At 45.5% G+C, this 13,213-nt stretch overlaps 1 protein-coding gene across 1 annotated transcript in view; it reads left to right on the top strand.

Moving 5' to 3' along the window:
• The window catches only part of UBE2V1 (ubiquitin conjugating enzyme E2 V1), a 29,015-nt gene that overhangs the window by 3,888 nt on the left and 11,914 nt on the right, over positions 1-13,213 (top strand). The window lies entirely within an intron of this gene.

Raw genomic sequence — 13,213 nt, 5'->3', positions numbered from 1 at the left:
ACATTGGGTGACGGAGAGATGTTAAAACTATTTCTTTCACATTGCATATAGTGTTTTAGAGGTTTCCTCATGCTTTGACTTACCTGTTATATCATCTCATTCGACTCTCCACAACTCGTGTGCTCTCCAGGGGCGGTGTTGGCCCCATAGCATTCCCGAGGGAAATTGGTGGCTGGCCAAGGCGTGGTGACACTCAAGATTAGAGCCAGGGGCTTTGACTCCTGGTCCTTCCCCAGCTTACTCCAGCACCTTCGGAAGGAAATGGAAAGGCATGGATTTGCCCGTGTGCTCTTCCTTGGTCTTGGCGTGTTTAATCTTGGTGAGAATGGGCTTTAATGAGAAGTTAGTGCCACCTGTAGCAGAAACTCTTCATAGCATCCCTGACCACTTCTTATCCCATTCTGGGCTGTGTGCTGTCTGATGAGAGTGAAGGCCACTGCTTGCTCTTGCTTATACTTCACACTCAATAACTCACACTCGTTGGGGCTCCGTGATGTCGTGTACAAAGTCTGTCAGTCCTGGTCCTCAGTTACATGCAGGCTTTTCAGACTTCTTTTTAAATGGCACTTCTAGGGCTAACTATGTGCTAGACGCTATATTAAATACGTCATCTTGTTTCTGACAGTAACCCTTTGAAGCAGGTATCTATTGTAAAGATGAGGAAACTGAGGCCCAGAGAAGAGAAATGGCTTGCCTGAAGCCCAGAGCCAGGGCGGGGGATCCGGGGTGCAGAACTGGGACAGCTCTGCTCCAGGGCACGCGGTTTGGCGATGGCAGCATTTTTCCAGCCCCTATTACCTGTTCTCCAGCTGGGCATCTCGAGTTCCTTCAGCCGTTGGCAGGTCTGTTGACATTCCTGCCTTGGCAGATTGGTTCCTTCATGGGTGGTAATAATAACACCGAGCAGGGTTCTTTCTTCATTGTCACTTTCACCCTGTGCAAATCCATAGGTGTAACCCCAGAATAGACGCCAGATCCTCCTCCTCTCTCTCGGCATTATTGCCACCGAGACAGTGGTTCCTACCAGAACCACCTTCCTTTCGCCTAGAAGACAGCAAAGGCCTCCTGCTTGCAGTCATGCCTTTTTCCAATCCATTCTCTATAGAGGAAGTAGAATGACGTCTCGCAGACAAGAAAACAAACTGCCACTCCCAACAGAAAGCCCTTCGTGCTGCACTTAGAATAAAATCCGTCTCTCTCCCATGGCCCTCAGGGCCCGCCGTAGTCTTGGCCTTGCCTGCTGTGACCTCGCGTGATACGGCACCTCTGCTCCTGCCCTTCCGCTTTGGGAAGCTTGGCCTGCATGTGACTGACTGCTTGCTTCTCCTCCTTCAGGTCTCAGCTCTCCAGAAAGGCCGTCCTTCCCACCCTTTTCAGCCTGGTCTTCTCACCCATCACAGCTCTGTTCTGTTCTCTTCTAAACCTTGCTTAACCTTGTCTGAAGGTTTCTCGGGGTGTTTTTGTTTGTTTGAGAGTGTTTTTTTCTAAGCATATTTTCTGGGCCTCTCCAGTAGGCCAGGATTCTGCCTTGCTCTTTGCTGTGTCGCTAGCACTCGTGTGGTCCCTAGCAAATAGCAGGTGCTCAACAGACACTGAGTGTCACAATGAACTAATCCGGAAGGACAGAAGCGAAAATGCCTGTTCAACCTTTCAAAAAGGAAAGCTCTTGCCCTGATGAGTTGGTACTTACAGAGGGACTTTAGAATAGCATTAGCTCTGTCCTCTCCTTCCCTAGTGTCCTGAGACACTTACCACCTTATTCTTTGTCTCCACCCCTTTCAGAGGAAATGCAGTTTCTGGCCTTCATCACCCCAGCAGAGAGACATGGGGCCTTGCATTTTGTCACCAGCTATTTGTTGTCACATCGCCTGGACTCTAAAGGATGATAAAAGGGGGGATGTTTCTTCCCCTAGATGCTGCTAAGTGGCTTCAGTCGTGTCCGACTCTGTGACCCCATAGACGGCAGCCCACCAGGCTCCCCTGTCCCTGGGATTCTCCAGGCAAGAACACTGGAGTGGGTTGCCATGTCCTTCTCCAGTGCATGAAAGTGAAAAGTGAAAGTGAAGTCGCTCAGTCGTGTCCGACTCCTAGCGACCCCATGGACCGCAGCCCACCAGGCTCCTCCATCCCTGGGATTTTCCAAGCAAGAGTACTGGAGTGGGGTGCCATCGCCTTCTTCGGTTCTCAAACTGGAACATTTTAGAATCACCTGGAGGGCTTGTTAGGTTGCTGGGCTCTACCCTCAGTTTTTGATCGGATAATTCCGTGCTGTAGCGTAGTGTTCTGGTGTCTGGCCTTAGAATTCACACTTCTAGTGGGTTCGCAGGTGATGTGAAGGCTGCGGGTCTGGGGACCATACTTGGGAGAATCATTGCTATAGAGAAGGAGAGAAGAAACATCCTCCTCGGGACAGGTCCTAAGTAGGCACCCAGACTTCACATGCTGGTTGCTCAGAAATAAAAGTTACCTGCCCCCTCACTTTATGTCAGGAGCATTTAATCCAGGTGCTTCACCTTCCAGGTATCCTTATTTTCCCAGATGGTAGCACCACCAAACTCCTAGCTCAGTTCACTGTCTTCCCTGAATGGGCACCAAAGTCAGTTTCAGCTGGTGGCTTTCTTTCCAGAGAGACCTGTGAGGCGCTGCCATTTTAAATCAAGACCCAAGCCAGGCCAGGGTTTTCCAGGGTTGACCTGCTGAGATACCTGCCACTTGTTTTAAAGGGCTTCAAAATTCTTTTTGTACCACAAATATTTTAATATGTTACTGTGTTTCACGTTACTGCATTAAATGTTTTACTAGGACATGATGTAAAACCCTATCAATTATTCATGCTTTTCTAACCTGGTTGTCATCTTTTCTTCGTGATATCCTGCAGCTGCTGACTTTTCAGTTTATATTTAGCCAAGAGAATAACTGGCTGACTGTTAATACTGACACAGATCCAGGAAAAATCCTTCTGGAAAGAAGAATTCTGAAGTAACAGTAACAAATGTTTTCTTTTTATAAATCTTGGATTGCTGTGTTATTTTAGCACCTTGATAAAGTTATCTTAACATTTTCATAGTTAACCTTTGAATAGTTACAGTTTATTAAGATTAACAACAGTCCATTTTTACATACTCTTGTAAAGGTATTGTCTCTTGAAGCTGTTTTTTCAGCTGCCTTTTAGGTGAAATTTTAGGAGATTTTAGAAATTTTAGGAATCTTAAAATTTAGGTTAATTCAGTAGATTGAGTGCCAGAGGAAGAAAATATGTTAGTGTTCCTGAGTTTTTCTAACCTGTTAATACTTCTGGGTTTTGACATATATGGATTTAATTTTTAATGTATTCACTGAAGTCTTTTGTTTAAAGTAATGTATCGTGATTTTGAACCTATTCTCTCTCATTGGGATGGGATGAAGTCCCCCTGTGACTGATACACTCACAGGGTCTGTAGGATCTCTGACAAGTATTTGGATTTTTATCCCTGGAGTTGCCCCTGAGGTTCTAGAAGAAGGGTGTGGTCAGGCCATTCAGAGCTAAATGCTCTTGTTTTGTAGAAAATATTGGTGTATTAACTTTGTAAGCAGTTTCTAAATGGTTTGAAATATCAGTAACATGCTTTCATATATATTTAATGAAGCAAAGTTCAATTTGTAAAGAATCCTTAACTTGTGTGGTCTGGGGAGAGAAACAGTTTTCCCTCTTTTTAAAAAAAAAAGGGGGGTTCTCTAAAAGTCTTGATCACACTTCATTAACAAATAAAACTACTTACCGAATTTTAATTACCTCAAAATAAAGAACCTTTGGTATCTCACTTACATAGTATCAGTATTCAGTGTTTTGGCCACAGCAGACCATATTAGAGGCTATGATAGGAGAGGAAGAGGTGCTGCCTTTTCTTGAGTCAGGAAGCATTAATTGAGCACCAGTGCATACCAGGGAGCACACCGGATCCTGGGGAGAGGGAGTGGAGTGAGTCACGGCTCTTAGCTTGAGAAGCTGCGAGAGTGAGTCAGACAATGAAAAGGAAAGAAGATGAAATTTAAAGAAAAAGGAGAGGTGCAGCACAGTCATTGTGTGAAGGACCATGGGGTAGGGGGCCGGCGGCTCTCAGAGGCCCGCTACAGACTGCCCAGCTCCTCGCTGAAGATTGGTGTTTCTTCTTCATATCCTCACATTCAAAATTTAACGTATAACTTTCCTGGGTGATTTAAAATCCATATTAGTCCCTTGGATAATCTTTATAATATTAGATTCCCTTTTAATAGTGCTGTGAATATTTCCCTGCCATGTTTTCAAAAATAAACCAGAGTTAGAATTTTGTGACATGAGCATTATTCATTCTCAAACAACATCCGTAGCTAACACCCAGCTACCCATTCAGTCATTCAGCAGGCATTTGAGTACATGCTTTGGCAGAGCACTCTGGCGTATTGGAAATTCAGTAGGGAACAAAACAGAAGTTTTACTCTCAGGGAATTTATGTTCAGATGGGAGAGACAGACAGTAAACAACTAATGACGTGGAAATGAATACTGTACATTTAAATGTCGAGTGGTAATGATGTTGTGAAGAAAAATGAAGCATGATAAGGGAATGGGAAGGTAGACTTTAGATGAAGAAAAAGGGAGCCCGCCACCATGCCCAGCTCTGGGGCAGAGAATTCTGGGGTGAGCGAGCGTCAAGTGCAAAGCAACATCAGATGGCCTGTTCAGAAAGCTCAGGGAGGCTGGTGTGGCTGGAGGAGGGCAAGGAGCAAGGGGAGGGAGGCAGGAAATGGTATTAGGGAAGTCAGCGGGGCTCTGTGGGTGAGCTCAGGAATTTGGGGCTAGTTGGAAGGGGCAGCCGGCGGAGGGTGGTGAGAGGGGAGGAGGGTGGTGAGAGGGGAGCCGTGGCGTCTGAGTTACCTTTAAAGAGCTCGCTGTAGAGAATGGCCAGTAGACAGAAACCGGCTGCGGCGGCGTGTGCTGCGGTGCTTGCGGTCCGGATGGTGAAGACGGGTCATGCTGGGGATATATTTGGAAATGGGTCAAATATGGGGTTATAAGGGAAAGATTTCTTACCGTAACTCCAGGGTCTCTAGTCTGGGAAATCTGTGCCATACACTGAGATCGAGGGGTGGGTAGTTTTTGTTTTTGGGGGAGTGCAAGGGAGTTTTGTTTGGAATCAAGTTGGAGAGGCCTGTTAGGCATCTAAATGGAGATGGCTAGCCGGCAGTTAATTCGAAATATAAATTCAGTTCAGTCGCTCAGTCGTGTCCGACTCTTTGTGACCCCATCAACCGCAGCATGCCAGGTGTCCCTGTCCATCACCAACTCCCGGAGATCATCCAAACCCCTGTCCATTGAGTCAGCGATGCCATCCAACCATCTCATCCTCTGTCATCCCCTTCTCCTCCTGCCCTCAGTCTTTCCCAGCATTAGGGTCTTTTCCAATGAATCAGCTCTTCGCATCAGGTGGCCAAAGGATTGGAGTTTCAGTTTCAACATCAGTCCTTCCAGTGAACACCTAGGACTGATCTCCTTTAGGATCGACTGGTTGGATCTCCTTGCAGTCCAAGGGACTCTCAAGAGTCCTCTCCAACACCACAGTTCAAAAGCATCAATTCTTCGGCGCTCAGCTTTCTTTATAGTCCAACTCTCACATCCATACGTGACTACTGGAAAAACCATAGCCTTAACTAGACGAACTTTTGTTGGCAAAGTAATGTCTCCTCTGCCTTTTGATACGCTGTCTAGCTTGGTCATAACTTTGCTTCCAAGGAGTAAGCGTCTTTTAACTTCATGGCTGCAATCACCATCTGCAGTGATTTCGCACTGTTTCCACTGTTTCCCGTTTCCTCATCTATTTGCCATGAAGTGATGGGACCGGATGCCATTATCTTAGTTTTCTGAATGTTGAGCTTTAGGCCAACTTTTTCACTCTCCTCTTTCACTTTCATCAAGAGGCTCTTTAGTTCTTCTTCACTTTCTGCTGTAAGGGTGGTGTCTTCTGCATATCTGAGGTTATTGATATTTCTCCCAGCAATCTTGATTCCAGCTTGTGCTTCCTCCAGCCCAGCGTTTCTCATGATGTACTCTGCATATAAGTTAAATAAGCAGGGTGACAATATACAGCCTTGATGCACTCCTTTTCCTATTTGGAACCAGTCTGTTGTTCCATGTCCAGTTCTAACTGTTGCTCCCTGACCTGCATACGGGTTTCTCAAGAGGCAGCTCAGGTGGTCTGGTATGCCCATCTCGTTCAGAATTTTCCACAGTTTATTGTAATCCTCACAGTCAAAGGCTTTGGCATAGTCAATAAAGCAGAAATAGATGTTTTTCTGGAACTCTCTTGCTTTGTCCATGATCCAGCGGATGTTGGCAGTTTGATCTCTGGTTCCTCTGCCTTCTCTAAAACCAGCTTGAACATCTGGAAGTTCACAGTTCACGTATTGCTGAAGCCTGGCTGGGAGAATTTTGAGCATTACTTTTACTAGCTTGTGAGATGAGTGCAATTGTGCGGTAGTTCGAACATTCTTTGGCATTGCCTTTCTTTAGGACTGGAATGAAAACTGACCTAGTCCTGTGGCCACTGCTGAGTTTTCCATATTTGCTGGCACATTGAGTGCAGCACTTTCACAGCGTCATCTTTCAGGATTTGAAATAGCTCAGCTGGAATTCTGTCACCTCCACTAGCTTTCTTTGTAGTGATGCTACCTAAGGCCCACTTGACCTCACATTCCAGGATGTCTGGCTCTAGGTGAGTGATCACACCATCGTGATTATCTGGGTTGTGAAGATCTTTTTTGTACAGTTCTTCTGTGTATTCTTGCCACCTCTTATTGGAGAGTTATTAGCATCCTTGATCTGGGTAAGATCACTTGGGGAGTCAAGTAGACAGAAAAACAGCGGTCAGTGAGCTGTGCACTGAGGCCGGGCAGCCAGTGGCAGGAGGTCAGGGTGATGAGGCTCCTCAGTGCGTGAGGTTGCAGAGAGCCCGAGGCTTAGGGAGGAGTCACAGGACCAGCGGGGGGCGCTGCCAGCGCTCCAGATCGGGAGGTGGGGACTGAGCGTCCGTCACAGGGCTTGGCTAGGGGCCTTGCGCCCCGGGGAGCAGTTTGGGTGAGTGACTCGCTAGAGAACCTTAAGTGGAGTAGGTGCAGGTCAGGTGAAAAACTGCAGACAAGGAGTCAAGACAGCCTTCTTGAGGTTTTTTTGCTAAAAACAAGCAAAACAATGCGCTAGTAGCTAGAAGGGGATATGGGATCAAGTGAGGGTTTTTACACTGTAATGGTGTGCCGGCGGAGGGGACTCAGGCTCTGCGCCTGGTATAACACCAAGTGCTTTATAGGTTTCAGCGCATTGATTGTTCCTCACCTCCCGCAGAAGCAAGGAGTATCGGCACCCCTGTTGTGCTGAGGTTCAAGGTAACTTGCACGGTCCCTCAACTAGATTGCTAGTAAGTGACAGAGTGTGGACCTGAGCCTAGGTCCGTGCTCTTAGTCCTCTGCTGAGAGATTGTAGAGTTTTCTCTGAAGTTAGGTTCTGATTCTTGCTTGTGGGAGGCCACTTCGCCATGACTCTGAGCAGCCTTTTCAGAATAGAGTGGTCACCAGACACCCTTCCGCTTGTGATTCTGCTTCCACGGCTTCCCCGGTGGCTCAGGGGCTAAAGAACCTGCCCCCATTGCCGGAGACCCAGGCTCGATCCCTGGGGCGGGAAGATCCCGTGGAGTAGGAAGTGGCAACTTACTCCAGTATGCTTGCCTGGAGAATTCCACAGACAGAGGAGCTTGGCAGGCTAGTCCATGGGTTCACAAAGAGTCGGACAAGACTGAGCGACTAACACTTTCATTTTTTTCACTTCCATGGCATCGAAAGATAATTTATGTGAGTATACACGTGTAAGGGGCTTCCCCGATGGCCCGAGGAAAAGAACCCGCCTTCACTGCAGGAGACGCAGGAGACATGGGCTCGACCCCTGGGTCGGGGAGACATGTAGGGATGCATGGGTTGACTTTGTGTTTATCTTTTATAAAATGGACTGTACATACCTTTTTATTTTTCACTCAGTTTTTTTTTAATTGTCAACAAATATTCATCTAAAGCCTACCATGTAAAGGCCAGTGTTTTAATATCTCTTTATAAAAATGAGAACCACCACCACAGTCATACAAATTAATATGTGCTACCTTAAATCTCTTAACATCCCACCTACCTCAGCCTGTAAGTCGTTTGATGACCTGTTCTGTTGTCCCAATATTTGCTCCAAGCAGATGCTTCTGCCTTTGTATCCTGAGATGTTCAGGGTAACACGTCCCTAACCTGGCCTCTAATCCTTCAGCACATCCTGAACATTACCGGGGAGATTTGCCTTCTCTCTTGCCCTGCTCAGAGCCTGTTGCAGCTCCCCACTAATTACCTTCAGGATAAAGGCTAGTCCCTCTTAGAAACACAGCCCCACCTCTTTAGGTTTCGTCATATTCCGAGGGGTCTGTGACCTTCTCAAAGGTTAAAGAAACGTTGTCTTGTGATTATATTTCTCTTGTATGTTTTAATAGCTTTGTTTTATTGGACTTCATGTCTGTGTGTCTTGTGTCCATAGTGAGACTTCATGCTCTGATTGGGAGGCCCCTGTTTTGTCTTTCATTCATAGCCCTTGTAAGGTCTAGCATAGGGTGAGTGTTTGGTTATCATTGTACTGAAAAGTGTGATATATTACTGACCAGTTTATGGGTAGGGGAGTGTTGAGAAACAGTTAAAAAGCCTCGCCAACTTTCAAAATTGCTGTCCTAAATGTGAGGATTTTGCTTGTGAACGTGGAGTGAGCTCAGTTTTAGACACATGGAACATGGAACCCTAGACGGTTCTTTACTAGATCAGTTCAGTTCAGTCGCTCACTCGTGTCCAACTCTTTGCGACCCCATGAACTGCAGCACGCCAGGCCTCCCTGTCCATCACCAGCTCCCAGAGTTCACTCAGACTCACGTCCATTGAGTCAGTGATGCCATCCAGCCACCTCATCTTGTGTCATCCCCTTCTCCCGCCTTAGGGAGTTCAGTATATCAGCTAACCAGGCACTCGTCAGCCGCTTCTCTTTAGATGAGAAGCAGCTGCATGAATCTCTGCACACTTTGTGTGTGTTTTCAGTTCCTGATTGCTGCTGGCTGTTCTTCCCCAGGCTTTTAATCAGGTTTTGAAAATACATTTATGGCTTAAGGAAGATTAAAAAGTAACAGCCCTCTTAAAAAGCTGTCCACTTTGTGGACTTAAATTCTTCAAGATTTAGCTAAATAAAGGTTAACTGAGTACATAACTGCCCGATGCCAGATACATCCTTTATCAGTCTTTACATATTCTTACCCTTAGAGGGTTAAAATATCCTCAGAGGTAAACCTTGGGTGTTAAGGCTCAAAGGGATTTTTGAGAACAATTAGGTGACCTCAGATGTTGCAGAATGGCAGCTCATAAACAGAATGTGAACCACAGACGCTTGGCCAGAGCAAAGGAGTGGCTGTGCGCTTCAGACGGGACATGAGTTCTCCAGTTCTCCACACTCCTGTTGTTTTGAGCCAGACATTTTAAAGAAATTTGCAAAGCCATACCACTCTTCTAACCAATTTATTTTTACTCTTTGGAAAATATAGTTGTCCGTTGTTTATCTTAACACATAGTGGTTTGTTGTGGTTAGTTATTACGTGAGTTAAATATTTTTACAATTTCTCAGTTTTAATTCTCTAATTTGATAAGTAACAGTAGCTAGAACCCACATAAACAAAGGCTCTTTGAAATCTTCAGTAATTTTTAAGAGTATAAAAGGGTCTTGAGACCAAAAAAGTTGAGAACTGCAATTCAAATAGACTAAATGCTTACTGTAATTAATCAGTATATATTACAGTTATTCTGATATTTATATGTATATTCCAACTCCTGCTTGCACTATTTCTAGACTGCCTAGTAGATACTGGCCAATCCAAAGTTTGTCATTTATTAAGCTGTTTTAATGCCTGTTTCATAATTGACTCAAACTGAATCATCCTATAATGTCAGTCTGGAAGTAACAAAAGCTGACTTTGTCCTCTGTGGTGCTCAGTTACTGTTCCAAATGCTAACCTAAAATAAATTTAACTGCCTCATTTTTTGTTGTTGTTCAGTTGTGTATGTGGACTTTGCACGCTTTAAGTAATTGAATGTCTACTCCAGTGGAAGTACTTGGAAGTACAAGATTCTTTACTGATATAATATTTTTCCCTACTTCACCAGTAAAAAAAAAAAAATGAAGCATCAGAAAGATATAACTTGAATTCACTACCTGCTTTGAAACTAATAGCAACGAGCTTGTGATATTTGGATGAAGATTTCCTAATCAGGGGGCCCTCCTTGGTGGTCCAGCAGTTAAGACTCTGCTTCCCCCGCAGGGGGCTCGGGTTCAGTCCCTGGTTGGGAACTAGGATCCCACATGCCTAGTGGTGTAGCAAAAAAATTTGTTTTACAAAAAGGATTTCCTAATTAGACCTGGTTGTTAGATGAAGAGGGAACATTTACAGCCATAAGGATATTCTTTGCTAAAGTTTATAGGAGGAACAGTTACACCTAAAGTAATTAATCCAACCTGACTTTAAAGATCTGACACCAAAAAATAGCACAGTTTTTCTGGAATTTCTTCCCGCTCCAGTGGTTAAGACCTGGTGCTTTCTGGGACCTTCCTTGGCTCCAATCTCTAAGGTCCTGCAAACTGGCGCAGCTCCCCCCCCTCACCCCCCCCAAAAAAACCGCCCATTTTTTATCTTGCCAAAGAGAGTAAGTTGAAATACAGATCACATGTATAACTTCATTCAGTGATGAAGGGCTTAGCCATGGGAACTACTGGACTTTGCTGTTGATCATTGTACTTGAACAGGTTTTGGTAACACTAAGAAACACAGTCCGCTTAGAGTTAGTCTCTTAGGGAATACCATTAGGTGAGACTCCCCCTCTCAGCAAATCCTCAGTCCTCACTTCAGTCAGGTGCCCGGTAACTAAAGGCTTGGAGAAGGTGAGGGAGCGTGACCCATGTGACTCACCTGGGGGAGGCGTGTGAGCAAAGCAGATCGCAAGTGTGCTTTGGTTGACATGGTTCCTAAGTGTTTTCTTGATCAAATACCACAGTTGTGGTTTGGGGGTTTTTTAATCATAAAATATAGAAAGGGGGTTGGAGTCACCCATAATTCTTGCACCCAGAGATAACCACTGTCACTATCTTAGTTTCCTTTCCAAATTTCTTAAGATGTCACTTAGCATCTGTGTTAGTTTGCGAGGGCTGCCAGAACAGAGTGCCACAGACTGGGTTGCTAAAATAATGGAAATTCAGAATTCTGGAGGCTGGAAGTCCAAGATCAGGGTGTCAGCAGGTTTGACTTCCTTGGCTTCCAGGTGGTCGCTTTCTCACTGGGTCCTCGTGTGGTCTTTACCCCATACAGGTGTGCATGCCTGTTGGGCACCTGGGCTTCCTCTTCTCAGAAGGACACCAGGCAGACTGAAGCAGGGCCCACCCTCGTGGCCTCATTTCCGCTTAATCACCTTCTGGAAGGCTGTTTGCAGACATGGGCACATTCTGAGATGCCAGGAGCTGGGGCTCAGTGTATGAATTTGACGGGACACAAGTCAGCCCATCACCCCATCCGTGAACAGCTACCTCAGATATTCATCAGTCTCCCTGTCAGTGCAACTCCGCGCTGTTGGAATATTCATTTTTATTGGAGAGGGTTATATACCAGCCAGTGTAATAGCGGTGGCAATGCGCAGTGAGTTTTCTCCCTGAGCCAAATTAGTTAGGATTGTTAACGATTTCACTCTTTCTAAACAAGAGGCATTCTATTGTCTGGCTTCTTGCTTATAATATCAAAAACCTCCCTTAGTTTTGTGTGTGCTGGAGGAGACTTAATTATTCACTGTAGCTGAATAATCCAGTTGGCTAGTCTGTGGGTGAAAAATGCTAGTGTTTTCCAAATGGACCATTCAAGAATGCTTTCAGGACTTTTCTGTTAAGTTTCAAGTACCATCTGTGCTGTTTAATATTTTTCTTCAGTCAGCTGACTCTTTTGCTTATATTTATTCTTAAAAGGAAAATTGTATCATTGTCATAAGTGAAAAATTAGTATAATGTTACATGCCCTAAATAGGCTATTCTCAAAAATAAACGCATGACTGTAGAGTGAAGTGTTCACTCATGTACCATCTTCAAAAAGCTGGGGGGCCATAGACTCTTCTTTCTGTCGCACTTCGTAGGCAGCCTGACAGCACGTCTCACCACTCAGCCCTCTGAAATAGCAAAGCTTCTCACCACCTTCACTGCCATCCCCTGCGAGCTTCTGCTGGAATGATTGCCAGAGCCTCCTGTTCCTGCCCTAGCTCCCTTCACTGTGTTCTTCATACAGCAGCCAGAGGGGTCCTGTTAAAAACAGGTTGGATCCTGTCATTCCTCTGCTCACAACTCCAGTGTTTTTTTTCACAGTTGGAGCCCCTGATTTCCTACTAATCTTCCATCTCACTGACTTGGTTTTAGCTAAATTGGTATCTTTGCTGTTCTTTGACACTCTGGGCAAGGTTGTGCTTCAGGACCTTTGCCCCTGCCTGGAAGACTCTCCTTTCAGCTATCAATAAATCCTACTCCCTATTTAAAATTGTAACTTCTCCCATCAGTACTCTCTGCTCCAGAACACCACCATCTGTCATATTAATAATTTGCATGTATTTCCTTCTAGAATGTAAGCTCCGTGAGGGCAGGCATTTTTGTGTTGTTCACAGCTTATTTCCTGGTGCCTGGAAAAGTATCTGATGTCCTCAGATATTTATTCCAGTCGAATTAATAGTAGCGGGTTCTGCACTTTGGAAAATACTAAAATATACTGGAAACACCTCCCACAGCTTTGAGTCCTTCCAAGTGGGTCTTTCTTCACAATCATCCGTGAAGTGCTGCTTGGCTCTGAGAGTCTGGCCTTGGGGGCTCAGTAAAGAAAGCTAGTAACTTGCCTGGATCCCGAGTTTTTCCCTGAGGAAATAGTCTGAGTGCCAGGGGAGGTGGGAGGCAGGTGGGCAGGCCTGGTTGGGAGAGGAGCACCCCCATCTGGCACCAGTACCTAGGCTCTGTTCTGGAAGACACCCCGCAGCAGTACGCGCCTCAGCCTGAACTTGGGCCCAGTGGTGTGAACCTGGACAGGTGCTTGTGTGCCTGCTTCCCTGAGCTGCTTGCCAGGCTTGGGGGATTC

This window comes from Capricornis sumatraensis, chromosome 15, assembly GCF_032405125.1.
Source record: "Capricornis sumatraensis isolate serow.1 chromosome 15, serow.2, whole genome shotgun sequence".
Taxonomy (NCBI): domain Eukaryota; kingdom Metazoa; phylum Chordata; class Mammalia; order Artiodactyla; family Bovidae; genus Capricornis; species Capricornis sumatraensis.
The sequence above is the reverse complement of the archived record's forward strand: the minus strand, read 5'-3'. Positions and strand labels throughout refer to the sequence as shown.